This window comes from Mytilus californianus, unplaced genomic scaffold (genome assembly GCF_021869535.1).
Source record: "Mytilus californianus isolate M0D057914Y unplaced genomic scaffold, xbMytCali1.0.p SCAF_13, whole genome shotgun sequence".
Taxonomy (NCBI): domain Eukaryota; kingdom Metazoa; phylum Mollusca; class Bivalvia; order Mytilida; family Mytilidae; genus Mytilus; species Mytilus californianus.
Genome location: NW_026262615.1, coordinates 38,400,305 through 38,409,734, shown reverse-complemented (window position 1 = coordinate 38,409,734; position 9,430 = coordinate 38,400,305).

Genomic DNA, 9,430 nt, shown 5'->3' with positions numbered 1-9,430 from the left:
GGGGGGGGGGGGGGGCTATTTACAGAATAGAGAATAATGGGCAAAAAATATGAAAGAATAGAGAAAAATTGGCCAAAAAAAAAAAAAAATAGAGAATAATGAGATGCTCAAATATATAGAATAGAGAATAATGGTCAAATTAAAGAATAGAGAAATATGGCATATTTTTTTTAAATGTGGCGGAAATGAAGGAACGCAGTCCCTGAGAGTCTAACTCACGAGTCCGCCTAGCTTTCGGTCAGTTACCAAATGTGTCAATTCTAACGGATCATGATTTACTAAAGGCAACATATTCTTAAAAGTATATTTCTGCATATCCTAGATTTTTTATATATTTTTGTTCGAATTCAGTGAATCTAAAAATGTGTATACATTACAATCTCAGTTTAAAACTATGATGTATCTGCCTTAGCTGTTCAAAGGCGACCTGGTGGATGTAAATAAACCCAAGATAGCTCAAATATAATTAACTTCAAAGAGCCACCCAAAAAGAATGACACCACTTATATGAGGGTCTGGATGGGGCCATGATTGCAGAATCGAGAATAATGGACAAAAAGTGCAGAATATGGGACTAAAAAAAAGAATAGAGAATAATAGATAGATTTAATAAATCGTAAAGAAAAATAGTTTAACGAATTAAAGAATAAATAAATAAAGATCCCACCTCCTATAAAGGCAATACGTATATATATACCACTGGACAGGGAGATTACAACGAACTATCAATCAGTTTTACTTTTATCTGATTTATTATTATAACATAAAATAACATAACATAACATAACATAACATAATATGGTACTAAATTTAGTAACACTCATATATATATTTATATATATATATAAACAAGTCTAAATTGAAAACAACGTTCAAACCTATGATTGCGTTGGATAAAAACCGCAATTTTTATACGTGTGCATGCAAAACTAATTTCTTGTTAGAGGGGTCTACATACAGCACAAACAACAATTTTCCAAAAGACCAAAAAAGTGAAAAAGTATATCTTTTACAAAACGCATTTCACTAGCAGGTCGAACAACAAATGTTCTTAAACCCTGCTGACTGCCATTGGCGATTGCCAAATAAACGGATCACAAGGTGTAATAAATGGATCTTAATATAAATTTAATACCAAACAGAAAACAATAAACTTGCAGCAAAGATGGTATACCGCAAACAAAGGTGCAAATATTTTTGTACACCATATCCGGATTTCGACAATTTATGTCTCTTCAGTAATGTTACAAATGTAGGAATCGAAACGGTATTTGGAAGGCCATATAATTTACCTCAATTTAGGATTATAGACTCTTGAATTTTGAGGAGTCAAAATAGGATGAACGGATCATATAAACCCGAAGGCAAATATAATACAAGCCCAAAAGAAAAAATATAAAGAAGTCTAAATTGAAAACAACGTTCAAACCTATGATTGCGTTGGATAAAAACCGCAATTTTTATACGTGTGCATGCAAAACTAATTTCTTGTTAGAGGGGTCTACATACAGCACAAACAACATTTTCCAAAAGACCAAAAAAGTGAAAAAGTATATTTTAACAAAACGCATTTGACTAACAGGTCGAACAACAAATGTTCTTAAACCCTGTTAACTGCCATTGGCGATTGCCAAATAAACGGATCACAAGGTGTAATAAATAGGTGGATCTTAATATAAATTTAATACCAAACAGAAAACAATAAACTTGCGGCAAAGATGGTATACCGCAAACATAGGTGCAAATATTTTTGTACACCTTATCTGGATTTCGATAATTATATATATATATATGATCATATACTAGTATATATACAATCGTGTAGCAGAACACAAGACTGGGAACATGCACTGAAACAGATGACCAATTCGTCCGTTTAGACCGAATATGGTACGAAAAGAAGACAGGGGAAAATGATACCTCTTTGTTTTACTAAATGGAAACAACAGAGACATTAGTTTATCAGAACTGTCGTCTGATATAAATAATCTTAGGATAATTATATATAACCACCACCATCTTGCAGTCGAGCTTTTTGACTTGGTCGTTGCGTATCATTGTAAGGGTCTGCATTAACGACGTTTCAATATGTGCATTCTCTTAGAAAATGTTATTTTAGCACAACATGTTTTCTTTTCTGTTATTTTATCATCGCCTAATTAAGTTAAATATTTCAACCTTACTGTAATAGAATCGTGATACACATTCAATGGTCTGGGTGGAGGGATCTGGGGGAGGGATTTATCATTCAAATTTTCATGACATTTTTCTCTATAATCCATTGCATTTTTTGCATATTATTTTTCTAATAATTATATTTTATAGCACCCCATATATTTTTTTAGCACCCCATTATTCTTTATTCTTTATTTTTTAGCCTTCTTTGTCTCCATTCTTCATCTTTTTTGTCCTTTTTGCTGCACCCTTTGACAATAATTCTCTATTCTGTAAACCCCATTCAGACCTTCCATAGAGCTTAAGAATCGTGATACATATACTGGCGGCAAAGGAAGATTTAAAAACGTGAAGGTCGTGCCTGAAGTAAACATGGTAACGTTTGAAATGTCAACGTAAATTATTAAGTCAAAGATCTTCATATTTATACAAACATTTGGTTTGGAAGATTGGCTCCACCTGTAGATACCTTATATGAGGGGCCTGATGGGTTATTTTCGTTTTTCGTGATCGGGACATTTTCGCAATCGTGATCCGTTTTTCTACAGATTTTTTTTTTATATTTTTGTGATCCGTTATCATGGAAATTTATTTTCTGTGAATCGTGATTGACTAAAAAATCAACTCGTGATGAGACCCCCCCCCCCATCAGGCCCCTCTTATATATATTGTTTTGGCGAAAGAGGTGGCGAAAAATTAAAAATTGACACAGGGGAAACCCTGCCTACACAATATTTAGTGATGCTGTTGATGGAGCCCTGAAATTAAGATACTAGTACGATGTTTGTACAATTATTGATCATCACAGCTGGTAATTGTATATTAAACCTATATTATGCCCCAGCTTAAAGTTAGAACAAACTTATTCAAAACATTTGTCAATTTAGCACTGTAGTACGATCATTGAAAATTGACTTGATCGGAAACTAAAATTGATTTGCTAATAATACATTAAAACATAACTATATATGTATTCATATAGTTATGAACTCTTCTGGTCCTACATCCTGTAGATACTAATAACTTGGCATTGCACAAAGCCATGCAATGTTTTCTTCTACTGCTGATGATGTCTTTACACGAAACCCATTGGATGTGTACTGTCTTATATTTTAGTCTTTAAAATCATGATTTACTAATTACTTGTATTTGGATTTGAAATAGATTTCAATAACTACGAGTACCACAGGCACTTGTCTCAGAAAAAAAATTTCCTATATACCTTAAAAAATAACACGTGTTCTATTATATAAGATTTTTTTTTCTGAGACAAGTGCCTGTCAGTGAGGCGAGTACTCTTATATCATTACTTGGTGTATTTTGTCTGTTCGTTATTATTTGTGCCTCGTGCCGATCTGATGAGTCTATCCTTTCCAACTGAACTGTACAGTAGTTTTCGTGTTGTGCAGTTACATTTACGCCACTGTCCCAGCTGGTTAAGGGAGAGTTGACTCGGCGCTCACAAACATTTTTTACCCTCCACATTCTATGTTTGTCCCAAGTTAAGAACTTGTATTTCAGTGGATACGTTGGTAGCTTTCTGTCACATTTTGTATTCATTTATTGTTTTATCACAATCAAAGCATTAGTTTCCTCGTTTAAATTGTTTTACATTTTGTCATGTCAGTGCCTTTTATACATGACAATACGGTATGGGTCTTGTCCATTGTTGAGGGCCATGCGCTGACCTATAGTTGCTTACATCCACGCAATTTTATCTCAATTGGATATTTGTCTCATTGGGAATCACATACCACACCTGCTTTTATCATGTTGAGAGGAATAATTAAAATACCAGTAGTTTTCCCTGCAATTGCAAAACAATATAGTTAAGGACGTTCGCTACTCTGTTTCAAAATAACAAGCTTTTTAAAAGACGGTTATAAATTGATAGTATATAATTAAAGGGACTAAAAAAAGCAGAAACGAATGAAGGGTCCGTACGTGTGCTTGTTTTTGAGATATAAGCCATTGGAAATTTGGCGGGAAATAATTCTTTGTAGACTTTTCATACATTTAACATTAGCACCCTTTTCCTTTAAAAAAAATATGAAAAAAATAATAAGGATTTTATAGGGTTTTCAAACATGGCTTTTTAAATAATATGTGATAAAATTATGAAAAGAAAAGTAGGGGTTAGTGGGGAAATTTTTTTAATGGCACCACATGGATAAAACCAGAGGATTCCGAATATATAGCAAAATCTTCAAAAATAAGGGGAGCGAACATCCTTAAAGAAGAATGTATCCTTTAAATTGTGTTTCCGATTTGGTTAATGTTATCCATCTTGACTATGAAAACGGAAAATGGCGCACAGTGTTTCCTTTTAATTATCTCATTATGCTAATCAGCAGATTAATGCTATAAAATGTAGTCAATAAGGATTTGGAGATTTGGAGAAAAAAAATCTAATTAAGATATTTTGTCTAGTAAGATAACATCAAAACTGTATCATTATGAATGGTCATGAGTCATGTGTTTAATGGCGATTCGTATCAATTGATATCGTATACTTTAAAACGTATATGCATGTACCTTGTATACTAGCAAACAGAATGTAAACCAATAATGTTGTACTAATTTTTTTTATATCAGATAAGGACTTTATTTCTAATGAAATATTAAATTTTTCATCGTTTGAGAAATGTTCTTGCTTTCAATTTAAAATTGGATTCACAGACATCCGTGTTCATTATCGTTTCAAACGATACTCTGAGGGATTAGAAATATCTAATTGAAACAGTTTTCGTCTATATTTTAGAATCTTCGAATTCAATAAACAAATGTTTGTAATGCAATATCAATGTTTAAGCTTGTATTAAAAAAGGGGGGAAATACCAAAGTGACAATCAAAACACAAAAGTTGAAGCGAAAGACCCGCATGACTGAACGAAAAGCAAGGTAAAGACTGACAACATTCATCAAAGCACCACACAGAAAAGTAAACACAAAGCAACATAAAATGCCACAAATATTTGGGATTGAGTTATGGTGCTCTGTCCGAGTGAGAAGTTCTTTCTCGGCCTAGTGGCAACCGTAGTGTTGCTCATTTCATCGTCATATAGATGACTTTAAATGAAACGGCTTTCATGATTACAACATTTCATTTGTTCCATTGATAATTCGACGTTCCTACTTACACAATATACTTACGTTGAAAACATGAATATACCTTTTTGTGATATCTTAGAGGTAATTATACGGACTTCAATAAAAAATCCTGGTTTCATTTATTCAACACGATAAAAATAAGTCAACAGATTTTGACGGTATATGTTTTCCAATTTTAATGGTAACAGTTAAACAATTGAAATCTCTGACTAATCACGATACAAATGTAAACGATTTGATGTTAACGCTTGCCGAAAACTACAATTGACATCATAGGTGTTTTATCGTTCCTTTCAATAACCAAGATATATAACAGTGGAAAGTCTAGTGTCAAAAATATACATTCCTTGCAAACACTGAGATCCTTGAACTCTACAATGTATTGAACGTTCTCCGCGAGGACGCAACTGATTAAAAGTTCACAGAAAAACGTTCTGGTAAATATTTATCTGAAAAAAAATCATATTTCTCTTGTATATAGCAAGCCATTATTGCACCGCACACTAGCTAAGAAATACGACAACTAGTTGAATGAACTGTAATTGGCAGAAGAACAAGATGAGGATAGTAGGTTTATGGAATTTTGTGTTTAATTGGTTTCTTAAGTTGCTGTTGGTTGTTTACGTTCATGGATCACCAATAGACTATTTTCATAATTCAGAATTTATATGTTGTAAGCTTGTGTATAGCTTTTTATACAAACGGCGAATAGACTATTTTCATATTACCGACTTTTGACTCCGGATTATATAATTTGTCGACTGGTTACCTTGGACATCATGGTACCAAGTCAGGTAAGAGCAAGCTAAAGAAGTAAAACCAAGCTTTCAATCGGTACAATTTTGGGGGAAAATTACCTGGTTAATTTTTATTTTTTTTCACTACAAAATCATCGGAAAACAGTAAACTTTCCCCTCAAATAACACTGATTATATGTTTGATTTTACTTATTTTGGTTGCTCTTACTTGGCCTAGTACCATGATGTCCAAGGTAACCAGTCGACAAATTATATAATCCGGAGTCAAAAGTCGGTAATATGAAAATAGTCTATTCGCCGTTTGTATAAAAAGCTATACACAAGCTTACAACATATAAATTCCGTTTTTTTTTGGGGTGTGTTCGGTTATGCCATGCCCTATATTCTATTAACTTTTAATAACATTAACGCTACTATTTGCACCGCACCAGATGCGCATTTTGACAATAAATTAGTGATGTTCGAGGCCAAGATATTTGAATAAAACATACCTTATAAAAACTTAAACGAGTTGATCAAACCAACACAGACCTGAAGTAAAGTCGAATCTTGACAAGGAATCATTAATTTAAGCATATTGATTTATTAATAGATAAAATTGGTTTTTTTTCCATTATTTGTTTAAATAGCTCGACAGCTTATGGCCTATCTAATTAGGCAGCCAACACAACAGTGTACGCCTTATTTTGGGCAGTACCAATCCATATGGGGATGGATCGAAATATTCTATCCTTGATGATATTTGTAATTAAAAACAACAAATGAGTCGAATTTCAACTTGCAATGAAAAGTGAAAAAGCAATAGATAGAGCACAGGAAACTCTGACCAAGTAAAGGATTGTATCTTTTTATATCATATGAATTTAACCAAATGTAATGCACAGATATATAAATATGCATATGACAACATCGTATATGGACAGCACGTTTTTATCGTTACATATATATGTAGAATTGGTGTATTAACAGCATAGTTTAATGTGGATATGATATTTTTTTATGGATGTGGGTTTATATAGCACATTAGTCATCCCAGTGAGTACTATGTATAGAAGTGCACCGCAATAGAACGATGATTCATACCTGTAGAAGATGATTTGTTATTATTATGAATTAATTTAAGTCATTACCATAGCAAGTAAGCAAGTAAAGTCCAAAAAGATACGTTGAAATTTCGGCAAATTTTAAATAAAATTGAGAATGGAAATGGGGAATATGTCAAAGAGACAACAACCCGGCCAAGTTTAGAAGCCTGAACACATGTTTAACATATGTGGTAAAATATGGAAATATGTTTTTAGCTTTTGCTGTAATACAAAAAGTATTTTCTTACTTTTTTGTAACACGACATGCCGTACGCATGAACGCTGGTGCGGCGACGGTCATGTTAGTCATGTCTGACGTACCTGATGCTTCGCCCTTGTGATGTGTCACATATAGTACTGTTGATATGAAGTCTAGATGAGATGTTCAGTCTAGTACTTTATATGTAAAAGTCAAACGGTGAATATGTCAAATCCATTTCTGATAATTAAAAATCCAGCCAAATGTTAACTGTTGGATCACATATAAATTTGGCATTACTTTGTCCAACCTTAATTTTGAAAACTATTTCTGCTGTTTTACTTACTTGAGATATTAGTTAAGTTCTGTTGTTTCATTTGTTTACTTTAAGAATAAATTTGACATGATTCTCTAGTGTTCGAAAAAAAAGTTGGATGATTATCGTTGGCTGTTCGATGCTCATATTCAAATCACAACATTGATTGCCAATGCTGATAGTTGTCAATTCTCATACTCAAACACACTAAAAGGCAGTGATTTAAAAAAAAACTGACAACTCTATGCAAGTGATTGGTCTAAACTATATTATTTAGGTCATTTGCTCTTGATAATATATTGGTTTGTCGTAACTTTGCTGTTAATGTTGATGATGTGTGTTAGTCGTTGGTTGTTTGTTTGTCGATTATCGTTCAGAGAAGTCGATACTATCGTCGGTTAATGGTAATATTATTGGTCTAATTCAGTATATAATTGCCAATTAAAGTGCAACGCTTTTTCTTCTTTATTTTTGGTTGTATTCGGAGTTTTTTTTTATGTTTTTTTGTAGTTTTACACATGCGAGGACAGTATTTTCTCGTATTGAACTAATGGAAGGAGAAATCATGTGAGTTATATAAAAAGATTGAATTTATAGGTTAAATGGATATATTAAGTATTCGTAGAATCATAAATACACATAATTAAAATTGTATATACCGGGTAGTATGCGTAAAAATAAAAAGTATAAACAAATATCTAACACACAGAATATATAACTTTTGCATGATATGTTTCCATTAAGTTCAAGAGTTACAGGTGAATTTCATTTTATATTGTACAAAGACAACGCGTAGGAACAGATTATGTAACGCGATATTTAGAAATGTGTTAGGATGTTGCATAAGATCTGTAACGCATAGCAAGTGTAAGATAATTTGAAGGAATAAGAAAGAGGATACAACAGAAGAAATATCCAACATTTAGATGTAACATCATTCGTGCGTTTAGGGGCGTCGTCACTTCCGTTCCTATGTTGAGCGAGTGGTTGGAAAAATATAATGCTAAATTGCACGAATCATTCGGAAAATTATATTCCTATAATTGATATTCAGCACTGGTGTCAGTAGGGAATTGTGATTAATACCTACGGAACAAATATTATTTCTAGTTTAACCTGCATAATGACGATCACAAAGACGCTTGATGAACTTTAATGGAGCAGGAATACAGGCGATCCCCTCTATCTGGTAAATGACGTCACAAAGGCGCACAAAATTGACGAACTTTTCCGGTGAAGGACATAACTCGAAAGTGGTCTATTTGTTTTCATTTAAATATTATTCTACGTCATATTTGATTTGGCCTACCTGCTGGTTTGATTCGAGAGCAACACCTAAGTCTTATGAGTATTTAAAATTCTAATGTCACAATATATTAAGAATACAAGTACTATTTTTAAAGTGACAACGGACGATCAAAACGGGTAAACATATTTTGAATATTCATATCGAAAAAATAAAGATACAGTGATCTTTAATATTTTAATTAATTAATTATATTAAGTATTTATAACTGAATTATCTGTGCTTACTTGTTCATGATCAATATGCTATTTCAAACCACTAAATATTTACTTAAGTTTGTATTTTTAATAATAGATGGTTTTAATCATGTCTATCGTCGTTTAATCATCATTTTCGTTGACTTCAGTGAGGAATATTTTCTTTTCCATGTATACCATGTGACTCCATTACACAGAGTAGCGTAACTGCGTCCTAAATATGCCCCATTCAAATTAGCTCCATGACAAGCATTGTACCACCATCCACCATTACAGTCTATTG